A 20,248-nucleotide genomic window follows, 5' to 3' on the forward strand; every position below is an offset into this window, starting at 1 on the left:
TGGTTCAAATGGCTCTGAGCATTATGGGACTTAACAGCTATGGTCATCAGTCCCCTAGAACTTAGAACTACTTAAACCTAACTAACCTAAGGACATCACACAACACCCAGTCGCCACGAGGCAGACCAATGAAGATGACTTCTTTAGCCGTGGCACAGCTGCAACATTTCTGATATTGATGAAATTGAATTACTGCAGACTGTTCCACTATTTTGGCTCCACTAACAGCGTGCTAAAGTGCTGTGGCATAGGGGTTTCAATGTGCGCCACACTGCAGACATATACATCCAAACGAAAAAAAAAATGATTTAACATCATATTTTGGAGGTGATAAGTAAAACTTGACGACTCTCGTTGATATACATCTCCAACGAAGTGTTAATATTGACGAAAAAAATGTTTAATAGTGTTACAGTAAATAATTTCCCCACTTAAGAACACAAAAATTGCCGCTGACGTCGATACAGTGCTGTGGGCGATTTATCAAAGTGAGACACATGCATAGCAGTTCTGCCTGAGGTTGGCACCAGTATCGTTTTCGGTGATTGCTATAGTTCTTCGATTGTGAAGGTATCTGAGTACACCTCTTCCTTCGACTTGCGCCACGGATAAACATCGCAGGGAGGTGGAACTTGCGAGATTTTATTGACATCACTGAGTGCCATCTTTTTAATGCACGCGTCATGAACTCACGCCATGATTGCAAGTGCGGCATGAGTTCCCACACGCAGAGGTACCTGTCCCTGGAGAGAGATATGTTGGTTCCAGTCTACGTTGGTCGCCTTGTAGAAGGAACGCGTGATTAACTAATCTGATCCCCATAGCTGGCGTGCCTGACAAGAGCCTATAAATTGCAGGGAAACGGAGTCGAGTCAACTGTATCAGTGGCTACATCTACATATATATACTCCGCTAGCCACCAAGCGGTGTGTGGCATATGGCACAATTCGCGCCAAAGTCATATCCCCCCCCCTCCCTCCCCCTTTGTTCCACTCGCGGATCGCGCCTGGGAAAAACGAAAAACGACTGTCTGAACGCCTCAGTACGAGCTCTAATTTCCCTTATCTTTGATAGTGATCATTGCGCGATTTGAAAGCTGATGGTAATAATATATGCTCCACATCCTCGGCGAAGATCGGATTTCGGAATTTAGTGAACAGCCTCTTCCCTTTAGCGCGTTGTCTATCTGCAAGTGCGTCCCACTTCAAACTTTCTATACGATTTGTAACGCTCGCGGGATGGCTAAATATACCAGTCACGAATCTTGCCGCTCTTCGTTGGACTTTCTCAATCTCTTGAATCAGACCCAACTGGTAAGGGTCCCATACAGACGAACAATAAGACTGGACGAACTAACGTATTGTAAGCAATTTCCTTTGTTGAAGGACTGCATCGCTTCAGGATCCTACTAATAAACCGCAATCTAGAGTTCGCCCTACCCATTACTTGCGTAATCTGATCATTCCATTTGAGGTCATTTCGAATAGTCACACCCAGTTACTTGACGGATGTTACCGCTTCCAAAGACTGGACATTTATTTTGTACTGGTACATTAATAAGGATTTTCGCCTTGTTATACACAGTACGTTACATTTACTAACATTGAGGGACAACTGCCAGTCATTACACCACTCATTTACTTTCTGCAAATCCTCATTGCTTTTTTTTTTTCTAATAATTTCCGGGTATGCAGCCGGATCCCGTAGACGGGATCCGGCTGCATACCCGGAAATTATTAGAAGAACAAATACGCCGGGAAAATTTCAGAAGTCACACCTCATTGCTTTGTTCACAACTTTCGTGTGACACTCCTGTAGACTGCAGCATCATCGGCAAACATCTAATGCCGCTGTCAATACCATCAACCACATCGTTTATGTAAATCGTAAAAAGCAGCGGACCTATTACGCTGCCCTTGAGCACAACTGAAGTTACGCTTGTTTCTCTTACAGTTACCCCATTCAGAACGACACTCTGCTCTCTCTGTATTAGAAAACCCCCTGTCCAACAGCATATATCATCGGATAGATCGTAAGCGCGCACTTCTTGGAGCAAGCGACAGTGCGGAACTGTGTCGAACGCCTTTCTAAAGCCGAAAAATATGGCATCAACCTGTGAGCCGGTATCTAGAGCCTGTTGTATATCATGCACAAATAGAGCCAGCGGTGTCTCGCATGACCGCTGTTTCCTAAAACCGTGCTGGTTTCTGCAGATGAGCTTCTCGGAGTCTAGAAAGATCATTTTGTCTGAACAAGAAATATGTTCCATGATTCTACAATAAATTGATATCAGTGAAATTGGTCGGTAATTATGTGCATCCATTTTCTACCCTTTTTATAGATTGCTATGACCTGGGCCTTCTTCCAGTCACGTGCAACTTTCCGCTTTTACAATGATCTCTGATACACGACGGATAGGAACGGTGCTATATCTGTAGCACAGTCAACATATAATCTTATGGGGATACCGTCTGGGCCAGATGCCTTCCCGGCGTCTAAGGATTTTAACTGTTTTACAATCCCAGATACACTAAACACTATGTCAGCTATCCTTGCGTTTGTTCGATAATTGAAAGGGGAATGGTGCTGCAGTCCTCTACCGTAAACGAGGTTTTGAAAGCTAGGTTAAGAATTTCGGCTTCTGTTCAGCATCATCCGTTACATTACCCTTACTGTCAGCAAGAGAAAGTATTGCATTATTTGCAGCGTTCACAGATTTTATGTACGACCAAAATTCTGCAGGTAAAATATTGCTTTCAAATTCGTTAAAAGAATCTCTCATTGACCTTTTGACAGCTGCTTCCATTTCACATAATTTCTGTTTGCCAGCGGGCCGTGACTACGTTTAAAACGACTGTGCAAAATTATCTGCTTTCTCAGCAACTTCCTAATATGTTTGTCGAACCAAGGTGGATCCTTTCCCTCCCCTATATTTTGGCTAGGCACATACTTCTTTAGCAAATGGTGGACAATACCTTTAAATTCCGAACAAAGATGCTCAATATCTTTGTGTTCCGCGATGAATGATTGAAGCTGACTGTGAAGATATTCATTAATGACACATTTATTTGCTTTCCTAAACAAGAAAACTCTACCTTGTTCCTTTGGTTTCTTTGCAATTTCCACTGCACAACGACATTATGTCACTAATACCTTCCTCCAAATTAACTTCCCCAAAAAGATCAGGTCTGTTTGTGGCCAAGATATCTAATATGTTCCTATCTCGAGTTGGTTTTCTATCCAATTACTCAAGGTTGTATGTTGAGAGCGCTGCTAGAATAACTTCTCATGAGTCCTCGCTTCTGCCCCCCGTGATCAACGTGTAATTTTCCCAGTCAATGGATGTGAGATTAAAGTCTCCACCCATAACTAATGGATAATTTGGATATTTATTTACTATGTACTTAAGACCTTCCCTGAAACGTTCTCCGACGTTTGTTGCGGATGCTGGTGGTCTATAAAAACATCCTAATACAATGGTCAATCTTTGACTGATTGACAGCTCGATCTAAAATGCGCCTAAACAGCTTTTAACTGCAATGAATACACCACCTTCCATAGCATCAGTCCTATCCTTCCTAACATTGTCCAATTTGAGTTCAAAATTTCACTGTTATTTATGTCTGGTTTCAACCAGCTTTCAGTACCTAATACAATACTGGCATTGCTATTGTTTATTACGGAGAGTAACTCAGGGAACCGGCCAGTGTGGCCGAGCGGCTCTAGGCGCTTCAGTCTGGAACTGTGCGACGGCTACGGTCGCAAGTTCGAATCCTGCCTCGGGCATGGATGTGTGTGATGTCCTTAGCTTAGTTAGGTTTAAGTAGTTCTAAGTTCTAGGAGAGTGATGATCTCTAATGTTAAGTCCCATAGTGCTCAGAGCCATTTGAAGTAACTCGGGGATCTTGCTACAGACACTTCGACAATTTACTAACATGAGATGTAGCATATTTAAATCCTTTGGAATGACCTATTTAGTCGAACTAACAATTGTTATTGTTGGCACACCCACATCAGTGTCATGAACTGGTCATTTTTCAGGCCAACGATTTGTTTCCCTTCGGGAGGCACCTAACCTTAAAAAAAAAAAAAAAGTGCACTCCACAAGTACTGTGCTACCCATGTAGCTACTTCCTGTGTGTAGTGTACCCCTGATCTGCCGAGGGCCCTCCTACAACCTTCCACCCCATAGTGTAGGTCGAGGAATCTACAACCATTTTCGTCACAGAGTCGACGTAACCTCTGGTTTAGATTCTCCACTCGACTCCAAAGGACCCCAGTCCACCCTGAGCATGATGCTACAAATTGTCGGCTTGGCTTCCACTCCTCGAGATATGGAGTCCACCTTCGCCAATTTAGCCAGCCGTCGAAAAGACCCATGGATTACCTCGGAACTCCGACGACAGGTATCGTTGGTGCCGACATGTGTAACCATATGCAGCTGGCTGCACCCCACACGCTCGATAGCCGCCGGAAGAGCCTCTTCCACATCCCAGACAAGGCCCCTAGTAAGCACACCGAGAGAACGTTGCACTTTTTCGCCGCCCTAGCCGCTATGTTCTTGAGGGGCTCCATTGGAGTTCCAAATAACCAACAAATCCCTGCCCCTCCACTTACCTGTCCGGACCTTGATGAAGGAGCGGCCACTATCCGGCTCAGCCCCCCCCCCCCCCCCACCAGCATCAGATAGAACACTGAATCTAATAGCCAAGCGCATGGTATTTGGCAGAAGCCTGCGTCCCCCATGCAGCCTTCGCCCTGAGGCTCAAGACCACGACACAGTCCTCAACTTTGGAGAGTCGGCTGGTCGGCTCAGTTACAGAGAGCTGTGACATCCCCCCCTGCACATCTAGTTCAGCAGAGGCTGCCCCAGGTACCCCATCCTCACCGCACCTGGAGGTGTCACTCTGGAGCTTGTTGACTGTGGCCAACAAAGCTTCCAACGGCGTTTGGACTGTGGGGAACTCCTCCTGCATTCGCACACAACAGACACAGTCCCTTCCATATAACTAATATGTGATTTACTATAAGAAACTTAACGTTCAAATGGTTCAAATGGCTCTGAGCACTATGGGACTTAACATCTGTGGTCATCAGTCCCCTAGAACTTAGAACTACTTAAACCTAACTAACCTAAGGACATCACAAACATCCACGCCCGAGGCAGGATTCGAACCTGCGACCGTATTAGCCGCGCGGTTCCGGATTGAGCGCCTAGAACCGTTAGACCACCGCGGCCGGCGAAACTTAAGGAGACCTAGTGCCACACAAGGTTAAGAGCTACAATCTAGTTGGCAGAAAGGACACTGAACAATGAAAAACAATAAAAATGTATGGTAGAAGGTAGATCTGGTGATTATTTACCTGCTAGGGGCTTTCTAGTGAATACTAAAGAATAAGACAGTGACCTACAGTAAACTGCTAGGGGATATCTAGTGAATATTATTGGCGAATTAAACAGTAACCTACGGTAATCTACACTTACTGATTATCCCTAGTATTTATAATGCAAACAAGCGTTAACGTACATGCGAAAATGACCTAATAAAACTGTAAAAACTGGTACCTTAAATGTACCGAGTCTAAATGACACTAATAAACGTAAATATTGAGTATTGTGCACAGACTAAATTGATAATCCCGCGTATTTAACGTCAGTTAAGAGTGTAAACAAACGTCTGCGTACACGAGAAGCTGTCATAAACAGAAACTTCGCTTACCTCGTTCAGACGCAAATAAAAACTGAAACCTTCAATTTATCACGCCTATCCGGCACTAATACACGTAAATACTACAGAATATACAGCAAAAAAGATCAATTACTAGCTAAATTATTTATCTCGTAAGAGAGCAAGTCAAAAGCGCTCTTAGCCGGCGTCAGGCGGCTCTTTCGTCACTGTCTGGTGTGGCGTTCTATTTCATAAAAAAAAAAATGAGTCAATAAATGTGTTACTTGCGTTGACTTCAAATCAGTTTTTAAGACAGTAGTCTGTCCTAATTTTTTAGAGTAAGTACCTTGTAATAGAAAGACACAACATTTCTACATGATGGTAGTACACACGGCATAAATACGCAGTGAACACATGTTAGACACTACATCTAAATTTCATGCAGTTAAAAAATAAACACTATGACGGCAGCTTGCAACGCAAGTCAAATTGACATGTAGTGTACTGCATGCTAAGAGAAGAGAACTATTAGAATTTCAAAGCAACTACACGAAATATTAGTGGGATTAAAGCGATCTACATTCTGATTGTAAGGAAAGGTCGCACTTTAAGTTTCTCGTTCAGAAATCTCGTTGGATTAATGACAATATTGCGTTATGCCTTGTGAAAGAAGGAGAAGTATCTACCTTCAAGTCGGAATTCAGCAATGAAGATCGTGATCTGTCGAGACCCCTATTTTTGGTTCCACTATATCGATCCTTGCGCGTATCAGGATTCTACGACTTTCATCCTAATATGCAATTAGTGGGTTCAGAAGGACCACACTAAACGCCATGTAGAATACATAATTAAAATTAAAGTTTGTACTGACTGGAAAACATGCAGTACTTACAAGTCACATATTAATATATTATTTACTTAATATGTTTCAGAACAGTTGGTCTAATTCTGAAGACGACGCTCATAGTAGCGTCGAAACCTGGCCAATTTTGTCTCAATATTTGTGACTGAGGGCTTATTTGTTCTAATATAATTCTGACACGGTCACTGAACCTTAGCAGCTATGTTCAAAGTTTTATAATCAAAACCTTTTTTTTCCAAACATTTCAGTGGCTTAATGTATTAACAAACAAACCAAGTTCATCAATTCGATGTTACAAATATGTAAACAGAGACTTAACAACTATTATTTCGAAAACAAAATAAAAACCACAGATTTCCATGTGGATACATACGAGTATTTCGCAAGCCATTGTGTGGTGCGGGGCAGAGTGTGTCTCGTACCGCTACTAGTCATCTGCTTTCTTGGTCTACTCGCAAACAGAGTGAGGGGAAAAACGAGTGTCTACGTGCTTCCGTATGAACCACCTTCGTGTGTGACTGGGCACAGGCGGCGTCCGGCGCCTTTCACGTTAGACGGGCTGATTCCTTAGGAGGCCAGGTGAGCGGCCGGCAAATCGCACGGCATCGTCCTCAACCTTGCATGTTGTCCGGATCGGACGGCGCTGGCACTTTACTAGTTGAAGATGTCCCTTGAGAGACACTGGCGCCTATTTAAGGTATCGCCCTGTGGAGAAGAGCATTGTCTGACGTGGGGAAAAGTTTTTGTGAAACTCGCTGGCGCCATGCTGCCGAAGGACGAACACCGCGCGCGTGGGAAAATATAGCAGCCCAACAGGAGGACCGCCGTTGACGACGGAACACGTCGTGTGGGTGTACGTAGTTTCTTGCGGCAATCTTCCTTATAGCCGTGTCTAGGACAGAATCCTGACACGATGTAATGATTACACACACCATTGGCGCGATTTTCGCTCGCCACTCTACTACTGGAGACGGTAATTTTCAGGGACGCTCCTCATAGATCGATGGTGTTTGAGGATAACAGGGGAAGACTTTTTACGCTTTCAGTGGAGGTCCACCTCAGAGTATGGTCCTGGTTGTCGGCGGCCACCAGCCGGGATTCCCCACTCGACCTGACGCAAGGGTGCACCAGTTGCCGTTTTAGAAGTTGTGCACGTACGGACAGACTCTATGTCAAACTTTCAGGAGCACGTTGGCAAGCATATCTGCAGCCCGTGCACATTAGGAATTCTTCTTTGAGGAGCTCAGTTTTCACTGCACCGTGTCTATCCGATATGCAGCAATTGTAATTCAGCCACCGTAAGAGGGGGTTCAGTATGTATGGAACAGTTTTTTTTTCCGAAATCAAATTGGTTTCATTCAGGATTGCAATACGCTACTTTATTCCCCGCCTCCTGCGGCTGCAAAACTTTAATTTTCAACATAATGTCTATTAAACGCGACGGCCGCAAGGTACTACTCTACTGGTCTTGCTGCACCAGTAACCTCCGCATCATTCACGTACTGCTTCCCGTGACGTACCTCCTACATTGGGCCAAACAGATGGATGTGGGAAGGTGCGAGGTCCCTGTTGTGAGGAAGAACAGCCGAACGAAGTTTTGTGAGCCCCTCTTGGGTGCGCAGACTTGTGTGATGCCTTACGTTGTGATGAAGAAGTCCTTTTACATCCGTCGATCACCTCGAATGAGAATGTCCACACTTCCCAACATTGCAGGAGTCTCAGCTGAGTGCGGTCGGCCGGCCGGCACGACGGGTATCGGACAAGGTTTGCGCGACATTGTTGTGATGATGGCAGGCGCACTGCCCAACGACTCAACGTGCTTTTGTTCACTGCTAGCTCTCCATACACATTCTGTAACCGCCTATATATATATCTCCGATGCTTTGCTTTTCCGCCAAGGAAACTCAGTGAAAGCTGTCTGCATGGAACACACCTCCGTTAAAGACGCCATTTACAAGCGCAGCCACCTATCGCACCTTCATAAACCTATAGCGACTAAAGCGGGAACATTCCAAGATGTCCCACAACAAATTTCGCTTTTATTTGAACCAAAACTGACCGAGAAAAAAATGTGTTTCATTACTTATTGAACGCTCCTCGTATGTCGTATTGAACTGCGAAAACAACAGCGACGTTCTCCTAGAGATTCCCATTTAAATTGTTCCTGGCTATCTGTTACATTTTCGAAAGGCTACGTCAGTTTGTTAAAATTCTAGCAAGAATTAATTACCTCTGTCGGTCTGCTTGATAAGGAGGTCAAACGAGAGAGAACTACTCTATAACTAGTCACAGAGCGTCTTGTTTGCGGTTTCCTTTGTATGTTATCTATCCTTTCCCAGACACGTTATTACAAATCTAAGGCAGCCATTCGCTTTCCTACATATTTATACAATGTGTCATCCTTAGGAAGTTCAGTACTACTACTCTTGTTGCTAGGTCCTTGATTCATGATTTCATATACAATATTGCAAGTTATTACATTTAAGAGTAAGTGTATATAATGTTACACCTTTGACAGGAGTTTTGTTTGACCGCGAGATGTGTTAATGGAAAGTAATCAAACTATAATTGAGACCATAATACGTTTCCTGAAAGGTTACGTTTTGAAAGACTGTGACAGATAGTCTAGCTGGAATGGAGCATACTGTATTATAGTTGAAAGGTAAAAACTCTGATCATGCAAATCAAAAACTGTCACCGGCCTAATTAGGAAAACGTCAATCCAAGTACTGCTGCATTAAAATTAACTTAAATTAGAAAATTATTTCATAAATCGGACACAAACACATCATCATTTCCTAGAAAGAATTAGCAAACGATTTGTCGATAACCATGGTAGATAAATGTTTAAAAAGTATTGACAACAAACTGTTTCACACTAACGTACACTGTCTGCTTTGGAGTGTGAAGGATAGCTAGCGCTCATCACAATGTACCACCCAACAAATGATAAATACAGTAATTTTGGAACAGTTACTGACATGAAAACTCTTCGCAATACATGGAATGCCAACGATGTGTGGGGAACCTGAATCTGTTATAGTCCTAATTATTTATTGCCAAATATAACTTTAAGAACACAAATGTCTCCAGAGTACTTACCGAACTTTACATAAACTTTCACTTTGAAGTTCGCTAAATCACTGATTCACCATAGGCTGCGGGACCCAGAAACTGTTCTGTTGGTTGAGCTGATTTTGGAAAAACACTCAAACATGACACAGAAACAATACACACAAATACAAATATATAAACACCGTTACAAACCTGTTAATGTGTAGGCCTTAGATATGTTATGACCTGAGTTCATTTTTTGTAACCATTGTTTTTTTGTGCGAAATTTAAGGGCGGAGCAACGCTTGTGGTAATGAGTGAAATTTATCACTTAATTTAAGCATTTTCAAGCACTATTCTTGGGATGTACTGCAACATAATCACTTAAAAAGCCACGTGCAGCATTTCAGAAAAACAGGAACTAACTATTAAGAAAATTTTTGTGCGAGAAGGTTCATAAGGATTTTTAACAGTATTAATTCTGTTCTTCATTAAATTATTAAACATTCGAAATATTTCAGCAGCAGGAAGAGGAACGTATCCAGAAAAGTGACTGAGGGTAAATCCGTGTTCACGACACGAGGTTAAGAATGGAACACTCGTCATTTGAAGTTCAAGAAATTGTTGGCCAATACATATATGAAGGGCTAATTTCAATAGTGGTACAAGTCCATTACCTTCAATTTTCTGCCTACAATGCTTCTGAAATTAATGACCCAAACAAACAGAAAGAAAGGTTCATCTCTAGCAAGAAGCCATATGCTTGAATATTTCTGGTATCTCAACTGCAGATTTTTTATCGTTCATTTAACTTTAGGACTTGTACCTCAAAATGAACAAAAGTTGACTTGTACCACTATTGAAATAAGCCCTTCATATGCACAATACTGAACTTTACTTGCCTATAGGTGATGGTCGTGTTTGTCTCCTGTGGTAGAGGAATAACGTCGTCAGATGTGATCATGGTTTTTGATATAAAATGCTCTGTATAATATTTTCTTCGAATCGGATTTTCATGATTGAGAGCAAATTAATGAACGCCGTGATATGTAATCATAAATATAAATCCACATCCGAGGCATGATTATTCCCATTTTTTACAGTTATTGCTTCGTCAAGCACATAGGACGTTGGCTTGTTGAATTCAAGCCGCAGACGCTCTATGCCAGAATGGATTCAGACGCTACCTCGCGCCAAACCGCCTTTTACATTCTCGCCAAAGCCTTTTAATGTCGGAGAGACTTCCTCCAGCTTTTACATTTCATACAATCCTACAATACCTAAGCTGAACTAGTCATACATATAATAATTTAGTATATTTATACTATGAAATAACAAATTTTTAAAAGAGAATTACGAACTAGTTTCAGGTTCCATAAAGCCACAGAATAAGAAAATTATTTCCATATGTTTCAAGTTAACGAATTTATATTAACAGATATTACAGTATCCGCAGAAATCATAAGGGTTACATTAAAGAAACTTCCTGGCGGATTAAAACTGTGTGCCCGACAGAGACTCGAACTCGGGACCTTTGCCTTTCGCGGGCAAGTGCTCTACCATCTCAGCTACCGAAGCACGACTCACGCCCGGTGCTCACAGCTTTACTTATGCCAATATCTAATCTCCTACCTTCCAAATTTTACAGAAGCTCTTCTGCGAATCTTGCAGAATAGCACCCCTGAAAGAAAGGATATTGCGGAGACATGGCTTAGCCACAGCCTGAATGAAATTTTCACTCTGCGGCGGAGTGCGCGCTGATATGAAACTTCCTGGCAGATTAAAACTTTCAGGAGTGCTAGTTCTGCAAGGTTCGCAGAAGAGCTTCTGTAAAGTTTGGAAGGTAGGAGACTAGATACTGGCAGAAGTAAAGCTGTGAGTACCGGGCGTGAGTCGTGCTTCGGTAGCTCAGATGGTAGAGCACTTGCCCGCGAAAGGCAAAGGTCCCGAGTTCGAGCCTCGGTCGGGCACACAGTTTTAATCTGCCAGGAAGTTTCATATCAGCGCACACCCCGCTGCAGAGTGAAACTAAAGTTTAATAATTGATAACAGACATAAATGTTACACTTGCATTGGTTGGAGAGGTGATAAAGTATTCTTCTTCCCGTATTCAATCACACATTGTGAGTGCTCACCGGGCACAGGGAGTCGGTTGCTAAGTGCTCCGCTACGTACCACCGGTATCAACGTTCTGGGGTGGCACTGCCCTCAGTACGCCGTTGGTAACGCGACCCTGGGGAGCGCCGCTGCCACACCCCCTCACCTGTCTCCCGGATCGAAGGACGGCGGAGGTACGGCCCCTTCCAGACTGTCACGGGCTGTGACAGCTGCAGCCGATACCTGTCGAGGATGTGACGGCGCCGGGGAACGCATCAGATTTCTGCTGCATATCGGAACACATCCTGAAATACCAGTAGCGTTATGTGAATTCTATTACAATTAATTTTTGAATGATGTTCACAGTCTGCAACATAGTTAATGAGAACAAGGAGGCAAATCATTGAGTAAAATTGAAATGATATCAGGTGTTCCCCGGACCTCTGCTGTTCCTATCTATATAAATGACCTGGGTGACAATCTGAGCAGTTCTCTTAGGTTGTTCGCAGATGATGCTGTAATTTACCGTCTAGTAAGGTCATCCGAAGACCAGTATCAGTTGCAAAGCCATTTAGAAAAGATTGCTGTATGGTGTGGCAGGTGGCAGTTGACGCTAAATAACGAAAAGTGTGAGGTGATCCACATGAGTTCCACAGGAAATCCGTTGGTATTCGATTACTCGATAAATAGTACAATTCTCAAGGCTGTCAATTCAACTAAGTACCTGGGTGTTAAAACTACGAACAACTTCAGTTGGAAAGACCACATAGATAATATTGTAGGGAAGGCGAGCCAAAGTTTGCGTTTCATTGTCAGGACACTTAGAAGATGCAACAAGGCCACCAAAGAGACAGCTTACACTACACTCGTTCATCCTGTGTTAGAATATTGCTGCGCGGTGTGGGATCCTTACCAGGTGGGATTCACGGAGGACATCTAAAGGGTGCAAAAATGGGCAACTCGTTTTGTATTATCACGTAATAGGGGAGAAAGTGTGGCAGATATGATACGCGAGTTGGGATGGAAGTCATTAAAGCAAAGACGTTTTTCGTCGCTGCGAGATCTACTTACGAAATTTCAGTCACCAACTTTCTCTTCCGAATGCGAAAATACTTTGTTGAGCCCAACCTACATAGATAGGAATGATCATCAAAATAAAATAAGAGAAATCTGAGCTCGAACAGAAAGGTTTAGGTGTTCGTTTTTCCCGCACGCTGTTCGGGAGTGGAATGGTAGAGAGATAGTATGATTGTGGTTCGGTAAACCCTCTGCCAAGCACTTAAATGTGAATTGCAGAGTAGTCATTAAGATATAGATGAGGTCTGAAATCATTTAGCAACCTTTTTGACAGAACAGAAAAAAAGTTTCTAGAGCCAAATAATCATCAACAGACATGTCATACAATGTCGCACTCCCCAATGTAAATACTACCATACTTACGTTGTGAAATCTGCTGATTTTGTGTACGAGCGTTGCCCAGAAAGTAATGCTCCGCCTTTTTTTCTCAGCCGAAAACTATGCTACGAATGCCAAACGTTACGTATGCATTATTTGTTGTCTTCTGAGTGAGCGCGCCAAGTTTCCATCACTTCGGAAATGTAGGGTAGCTGTAGGACAGTTTCAAAATGACGTCTGTGGGTGACGTACGTTAGACTGACTTTGAATTTCTCTGTGCAGAGAAAAAAACTGTGGCGAGTATTCACAAATGCTTATGCAAAGTCTATGTAGCATCTGCTGTTGACACAAGTACAGTTAGTTGCTGGGCACGGAGGGTGAGGTCATCAGAAAGCCGTTCGGCGGAGCTCCACGATTTGCTGCAGTCGGGGAGACAATTCACGGCTGTCACTCCAGACACGTCTGACCTAGTCCACTCGGACTTCCAGTTCTTTTGGCCATTAAAGGACGCCATTCGTGGAAGACATTTAGAGGAAGATGAAGAGGTGATTCACACAGTGAAGCACAGGCTCCGCCACCAGGACAAGGCTTGGTACCGACAGTCCATCCAAGCCCTTGTTCCGCGTTGGACGAAGGCCATAGGAGATTACGTGGAAAAATAAGATGTGTACATAAAATACTATTCTTTTGTGTCTGTAATTCTCGTTATATTCAATAAAGAACTGTTGAATCAAAAACATGCGGTGAATTAATTTCTCGGCAACACTCGTATATTTCTGTAGGTTATTACTTTAAGAACAAGTCTATATAATGTCGTCCCATTGCCAGGATTTTTGCATGTTTGCGATCGTGTGCTAATAGAAAGTAATCAGACTATAATTCGCTACCTGAAAGTTTACGTTTTGAAAGGATGTAACACATATTGTAGCGGGAATCAAACGGTATTACAGTTGAAAAGTGAACACTGTAGTCCTGCAAAGCATAAGCGGCCGAGAGCCTAATTAGGAATGCGGCAGTTCAGATAAATATACCGATAAGAACACTTCTGTATTAAAATTTACTTGAATTAGAAATCTATTTGGTAAATCGGACACAAAAACAATAACATTTCCTGGAAAGAATTCCTTTCTTTTTTTTGTGGAAAACGTTATTTCCGTTAAGACTCAATGTAGGTCATGGGTCGTCTTCATTTTTCAATCTTACGATGTTTCTCCTTCCTCTATTTATCTGTCACGACATGGTTCAACCAACCTATTCCAGCCACGTCGCCGGCCAGAGTGGCCGAGCAGTTCTAGGTGCTTCACTCTGGAACCGCGCGACCGCTCCGGTCGCAGGCTCGAATCCTCCCTCGAGCATACACGTATGTGATGTCCTTAAGTTAGTTAGGTTTAAGTACTTCTAAGTTCTAGGGGACTGATGACCTGAGATGTTAAGTCCCATAGTGCTCAGAGCCATTTGAACCATTTTGAGCCAGCCACGTGAACGTACACAACCTTTTTAAAGAAATTTCCTTAAAGAAGCACAATCATTGACTTGCTTGATAATCTTTATATCCAGAGGTCACAAACGATGTTCTTCTATTGAGCTTTACGCGGTGTCGTCCGAACAAGACACAGCCAGGGCAAAAGCACCACAGGCGCAAAGATGCAAGCTGGTGCCAGTGCCATAGAGACTCACCACTTGCGCGAGTTCCACCAGCCCCACGGGCGGCGCTGCGGATGAAGATACCGACTTCGCCTCGGGCACTTGCCAGTCGAGTAAAATACACTCCTGGAAATTGAAATAAGAACACCGTGAATTCATTGTCCCAGGAAGGGGAAACTTTATTGACACATTCCTGGGGTCAGATACATCACATGATCACACTCACAGAACCACAGGCACATAGACACAGGCAACAGAGCATGCACAATGTCGGCACTAGTACAGTGTATATCCACCTTTCGCAGCAATGCAGGCTGCTATTCTCCCATGGAGACCATCGTAGAGATGCTGGATGTAGTCCTGTGGAACGGCTTGCCATGCCATTTCCACCTGGCGCCTCAGTTGGAAGAGCGTTCGTGCTGGACGTGCAGACCGCGTGAGACGACGCTTCATCCAGTCCCAAACATGCTCAATGGGGGACAGATCCGGAGATCTTGCTGGCCAGGGTAGTTGACTTACACCTTCTAGAGCACGTTGGGTGGCACGGGATACATGCGGACGTGCATTGTCCTGTTGGAACAGCAAGTGCCCTTGCCGGTCTAGGAATGGTAGAACGATGGGTTCGATGACGGTTTGGATGTACCGTGCACTATTCAGTGTCCCCTCGACGATCACCAGAGGTGTACGGCCAGTGTAGGAGATCGCTCCCCACACCATGATGCCGGGTGTTGGCCCTATGTGCCTCGGTCTTATGCAGTCCTGATTGTGGCACTCACCTACACGGCGCCAAACACGCATACGACCATCATTGGCACCAAGGCAGAAGCGACTCTCATCGCTGAAGACGACACGTCTCCATTCGTCCCTCCATTCACGCCTGTCGCGACACCACTGGAGGCGGGCTGCACGATGTTGGGGCGTGAGCGGAAGACGGCCTAACTGTGTGCGGGAGCGTAGCCCAGCTTCATGGAGACGGTTGCGAATGGTCCTCGCCAATACCCCAGGAGCAACAGTGTCCATAATTTGCTGGGAAGTGGCGGTGCGGTCCCCTACGGCACTGCGTAGGATCCTACGGTCTGGGCGTGCATCCGTGCGTCGCTGCGGTCCGGTCCCAGGTCGACGGGCACGTGCACCTTCTGCCGACCACTGGCGACAACATCGATGTACTGTGGAGACCTCACGCCCCACGTGTTGAGCAATTCGGCGGTACGTCCACCTGGCCTCCCGCATGCCCACTATACGCCCTCGCTCAAAGTCCGTCAACTGCACATACGGTTCACGTCCACGCTGTCGCTGCATGCTACCATTGTTAAAGACTGCGGCAAACTGGCTGACACTGACGGCGGCGGCGCACAAATGCTGCGCAGCTAGCGCCATTCGACGGCCAACACCGCGGTTCCTGGTGTGTCCGCTGTGCCGTGCGTGTGATCATTGCGTGTACAGCCCTCTCGCAGTGTCCGGAGCAAGTATGGTGGGTCTGACACACTGGTGTCAATGTGTTCTTTTTTCCATTTCCAGGAGTGTACGCCAGTGACCGGACGACAAGGAACAGAAGCCCACTCAGAAGGTAGAAGAGCAGTTCTCGCCCGTTTGGTTACACATCAGCGGCTAGGGCTGACGTAGACAGGGAACGTCGTTTAGTGAACTCTTAGAATGGACAGACAGTGCAATTAGGCTGTTTAGGGTTTTATGTTGGTAACGCCACTTTTGAACACTATTGAGGTAAATACATTGTTTGTTCTCTATCAAAATCTTTCATTTGGTAAGTATGCCTATCAGTAGTAAGTGCCTTCAGTAGTTAGAATCTTTTATTCAGCTGGCAGTATTGGCGCTCGCTGTATTGCAGTAGTTCGAATAACGAAGATTTTTGTGGGGTAAGTGATTCATGAAAGGTATAGGTTATTGTTAGTCAGGGCCATTCTTTTGTAGAGATTATTGAAAGTCAGATTGCGTTGCGCTAAAAATATTGTGTGTCAGTTTAGTGTCGATCAGAATAAGTAAATCTACATCTACATTTATACTCCGGAAGCCACCCAACGGTGTGTGGCGGAGGGCACTTTACGTGCCACTGTCATTACCTCTCTTCTCTGCTCCAATCGCGTATGGTTCGCGGGAAGAACGACTGTCTCAAAGCCTCCGTGCGAGCTCGAATCTCTCTAATTTTACATTCGTGATCTCCTCGGGAGGTATAAGTATGGGGAAGAAATATATTCGATACCTCATCCAGAAACGCACCCTCTCGAAACCTGGCGAGCAAGCTACACCACGATGCAGAGCGCCTGTCTTGCACAGTCTGCCACTTGAGTTTGCTAAACATCTCCGCAACGCTATCACGGTTACCAAATAACGCTGTGACGAAACGCGCCGCTCTTCTTTGGATCTTCTCTATCTCCTCCGTCAACCCGATCTGGTACGGATCCCACACTGATGAGCAATACTCAAGTATAGGTCGGACGAGTGTTTTGTAAGCCACCTCCTTTGTTGATAGACTCCATTTTCTAAGGACTCTCCCAATGAATCTCAACCTGGTACCCGCCTTACCAACAATTAATTTTATATGATCATTCCACTTCAAATCGTTCCGCACGCATACTCCCAGATATTTTACAGAAGTAACTGCTACTAGTATTTGTTCCGCTATCATATAATCATACAATAAAGGATACTTCTTTCTATGTATTCGCAATACATTACATTTGTCGATGTTAAGAGTCAGTTGCCACTCTCTGCACGAAGTGCCTACCCGCTGCAGATCTTCCTGCATTTCGCTACAATTTTCTAATGCTGCAACTTCTCTGTATACTACAGCATCATTCGCGAAAAGCCGCATGGAACTTCCGACACTATCTACTAGGTCATTTATATATATTGTGAAAAGCAATGGTCTCATAACATTCCCCTGTGGCACACCAGAGGTTACTTTAACGTCTGTTGACGTCTCTCCATTGATAACAACATGCTGTATTCTGTTTGCTAAAAACTCTTAAATCCGGCCACAGAGCTGGTCTGATATTCCATAGGCTCTTACTTTGTTTATCAGGCGACAGTGCGGAACTGTATCGAACGCCTTCCGGAAGTGAAGGAAAATAGCATCTACCTGGGAGCCTGTATCTAATATTTTCTGGGTCTCATGAACAAATAAAGCGAGTTGGGTCTCACACGATCGCTGTTTCCGGAATCCATGTTGATTCCTACAGAATAGATTCTGGGTTTCCAAAAACTACATGATAAAGAGCGAATAGTCTGAGTACGTTCAGTTCTGCTCAGCTGTTTGAAAATCGAATAACGTAAGGGGCTTATCAGCACAATCATTTATAAATTTTTCTAAGGGGAGGTTTCAACAGTTGTTGGAAATTGCATTTGCTATGCATTTACTGTGAAGTTTACCTACGATTATTTGCCCTTAGACATTGAGGGCCTTTTTTGTGTTATATTACATGCAGTGTTGCAAACGTAATCATTCAACAGGGTACAATGACACGTAAAGGCTTTACCCCCTATGTGCGACTTTGTTATTAATTTGTTGGAATGTTGTAGAACATTCGATCTGCTATCCTGTTAGCCGATCGCTCGGCATAGCTGTGTAATAGTGGAAGGGAGAAATTGTGTTAGCGGTGTACTCCACCAGAAGCCGTTTCAGGAACTCATAAACTCGGCCTTCCGTAACAGCAGTGGCAGCTCGGCTTCCATAGCAGTAGCGACGGGGCCTTACAAAAACAGGCGACAAGGGTTTATCAAACTCTACTGTATGCATTTTTTTATCTTACTCATAGTGTACTTACATTCTGCCTGTCGCTCTTCGCATTTTATTTGCCACCGGGGAATGACCAACATGAAATACAACTGCTCAGATAATGTGTTAAATAGCAGTAGTAAGCAATTGTTAAGCTCTACCTGAGAGAGAAAGAGAGGGAGAGGGACACTCGTTGACAATTCCTTGTATAGTGCAGGTAATGAACTTCGATGGAAGTCTAAAGGAACAGCCATTCGGATATTTTGGGTATAATTACTGAAGTGAATGACAATGTTGTTGGTGGCTGGTGGTCAGGGCTGAAGACCTTGTCAGAAGCTACTCTTGTCCACTGGAGGTAGCTTTTGGTCACATAGTATAAGGCGTATAAATCTTGTGAATGATAGTCGTCGTCCATTGGTTACTAGCTGGCTTGTTGACAAAAAATGGTCGCTGCCACGAGTGCCTACTGTAATGTTATGGGTCATTCCTGCCCTGCATCCGGAGGTCTGGGCTCTGCCTGATACACGTTTTTGTTAATGGTCACATTATCTGTGGCTAGTGCGTCTCATAAGTGATGCGAGAAGCAACTATAGTGATTAGGGTCCATCCTGACTTGCAGCCAAATGTGGTGGTTCCGTTTGGGACAACTTTGAGGTGGTATGTAATATTTCATGGTGACAGTTAAAGTAAGTACACCATCAAATCAAATTACTGGGCCCTTTTACTGCATTAATACGGGGTGTGTCCACTCTTGGCCTCTTGTGTGGAACTTTCAATGATATATCTGAATGCATTCTTCCTTACAGCCAAAATCTGGGGCGTGGAGCGAAATCGTCGTTCCAACTCATCATAAATATGTTCTGATGGGTTCAGGTTTTGGTTCTGGACAGTCCAGTCCATTTCAGGAACGTTAATATCTACAAACTATTGCCCCAGTGATGCCGCTTTATGATATGATGCACTGTCACACGAGTACAAGCAATCATCGTCTCCGAACTCGTCCTGTACTGTAGGCAGTACACAGTGTTCTGGCGTAACCACAAGCGCCGGAACGAAGATGAAGAACGCAAGAGAAGGCGGTGAAACGAAATCGGCCAATGGTGCGCTAAATAGGACCGCACCACGACAGGAGCGGCCTCTACAAGAGAACATACGCGCCGCTCCTGGCAGCCTCGGCCGCTCGGTATTCGGACAGGATTAGGACAGGAGACGGAGAGGCCTACCACAGAACCCTATGATAGCTGTCATTAGTGATCCCCAAACTGCGTGTCAAACTTGCGTTAACATTGTGTATAGCAAAGGACTGGGATTTATGTTTCATGTCGCCTGTCCTTGCGACACCTTTGTATATTCCAAGTTAAACATTGTCAATCATCTTATTTGTAATAAAACTATTAGTGTTACTTGCTTGAATTGTTGTACAGCATTCCGAGAACGCAGCATCCTTTAGGCACCCTTTACGAGACGACGGGCAGGACACTACACACACTGCTGTAAAATGTATGTGCATAGTCCCACATTTGGGTCTTTTTTAAGCACAATATGAGGACCACAACCTAAGCACGAATACCACCCCTGTACCATAACTCCATCTCCTCCACATTTCACTGATGGTAAAGGCAGGTAAAGTTTTTCAGGCTTTCGCCAAACCCAAACCCTTCCTACAAATTGCCACAAGGTACAGCGTGGTCCACCACTCCAAATTATTTGTTTTCAGCCATCCACTGTCCAGTAACTTCGGTCTTTACCCAACCTCATACATCCCTTAGGTTGTGAGGAGCTGCTCGACCACGG

The sequence above is a fragment of the Schistocerca gregaria genome, chromosome 1, assembly GCF_023897955.1.
Source record: "Schistocerca gregaria isolate iqSchGreg1 chromosome 1, iqSchGreg1.2, whole genome shotgun sequence".
In the NCBI taxonomy this organism is placed as follows: Eukaryota; Metazoa; Arthropoda; class Insecta; order Orthoptera; family Acrididae; genus Schistocerca; species Schistocerca gregaria.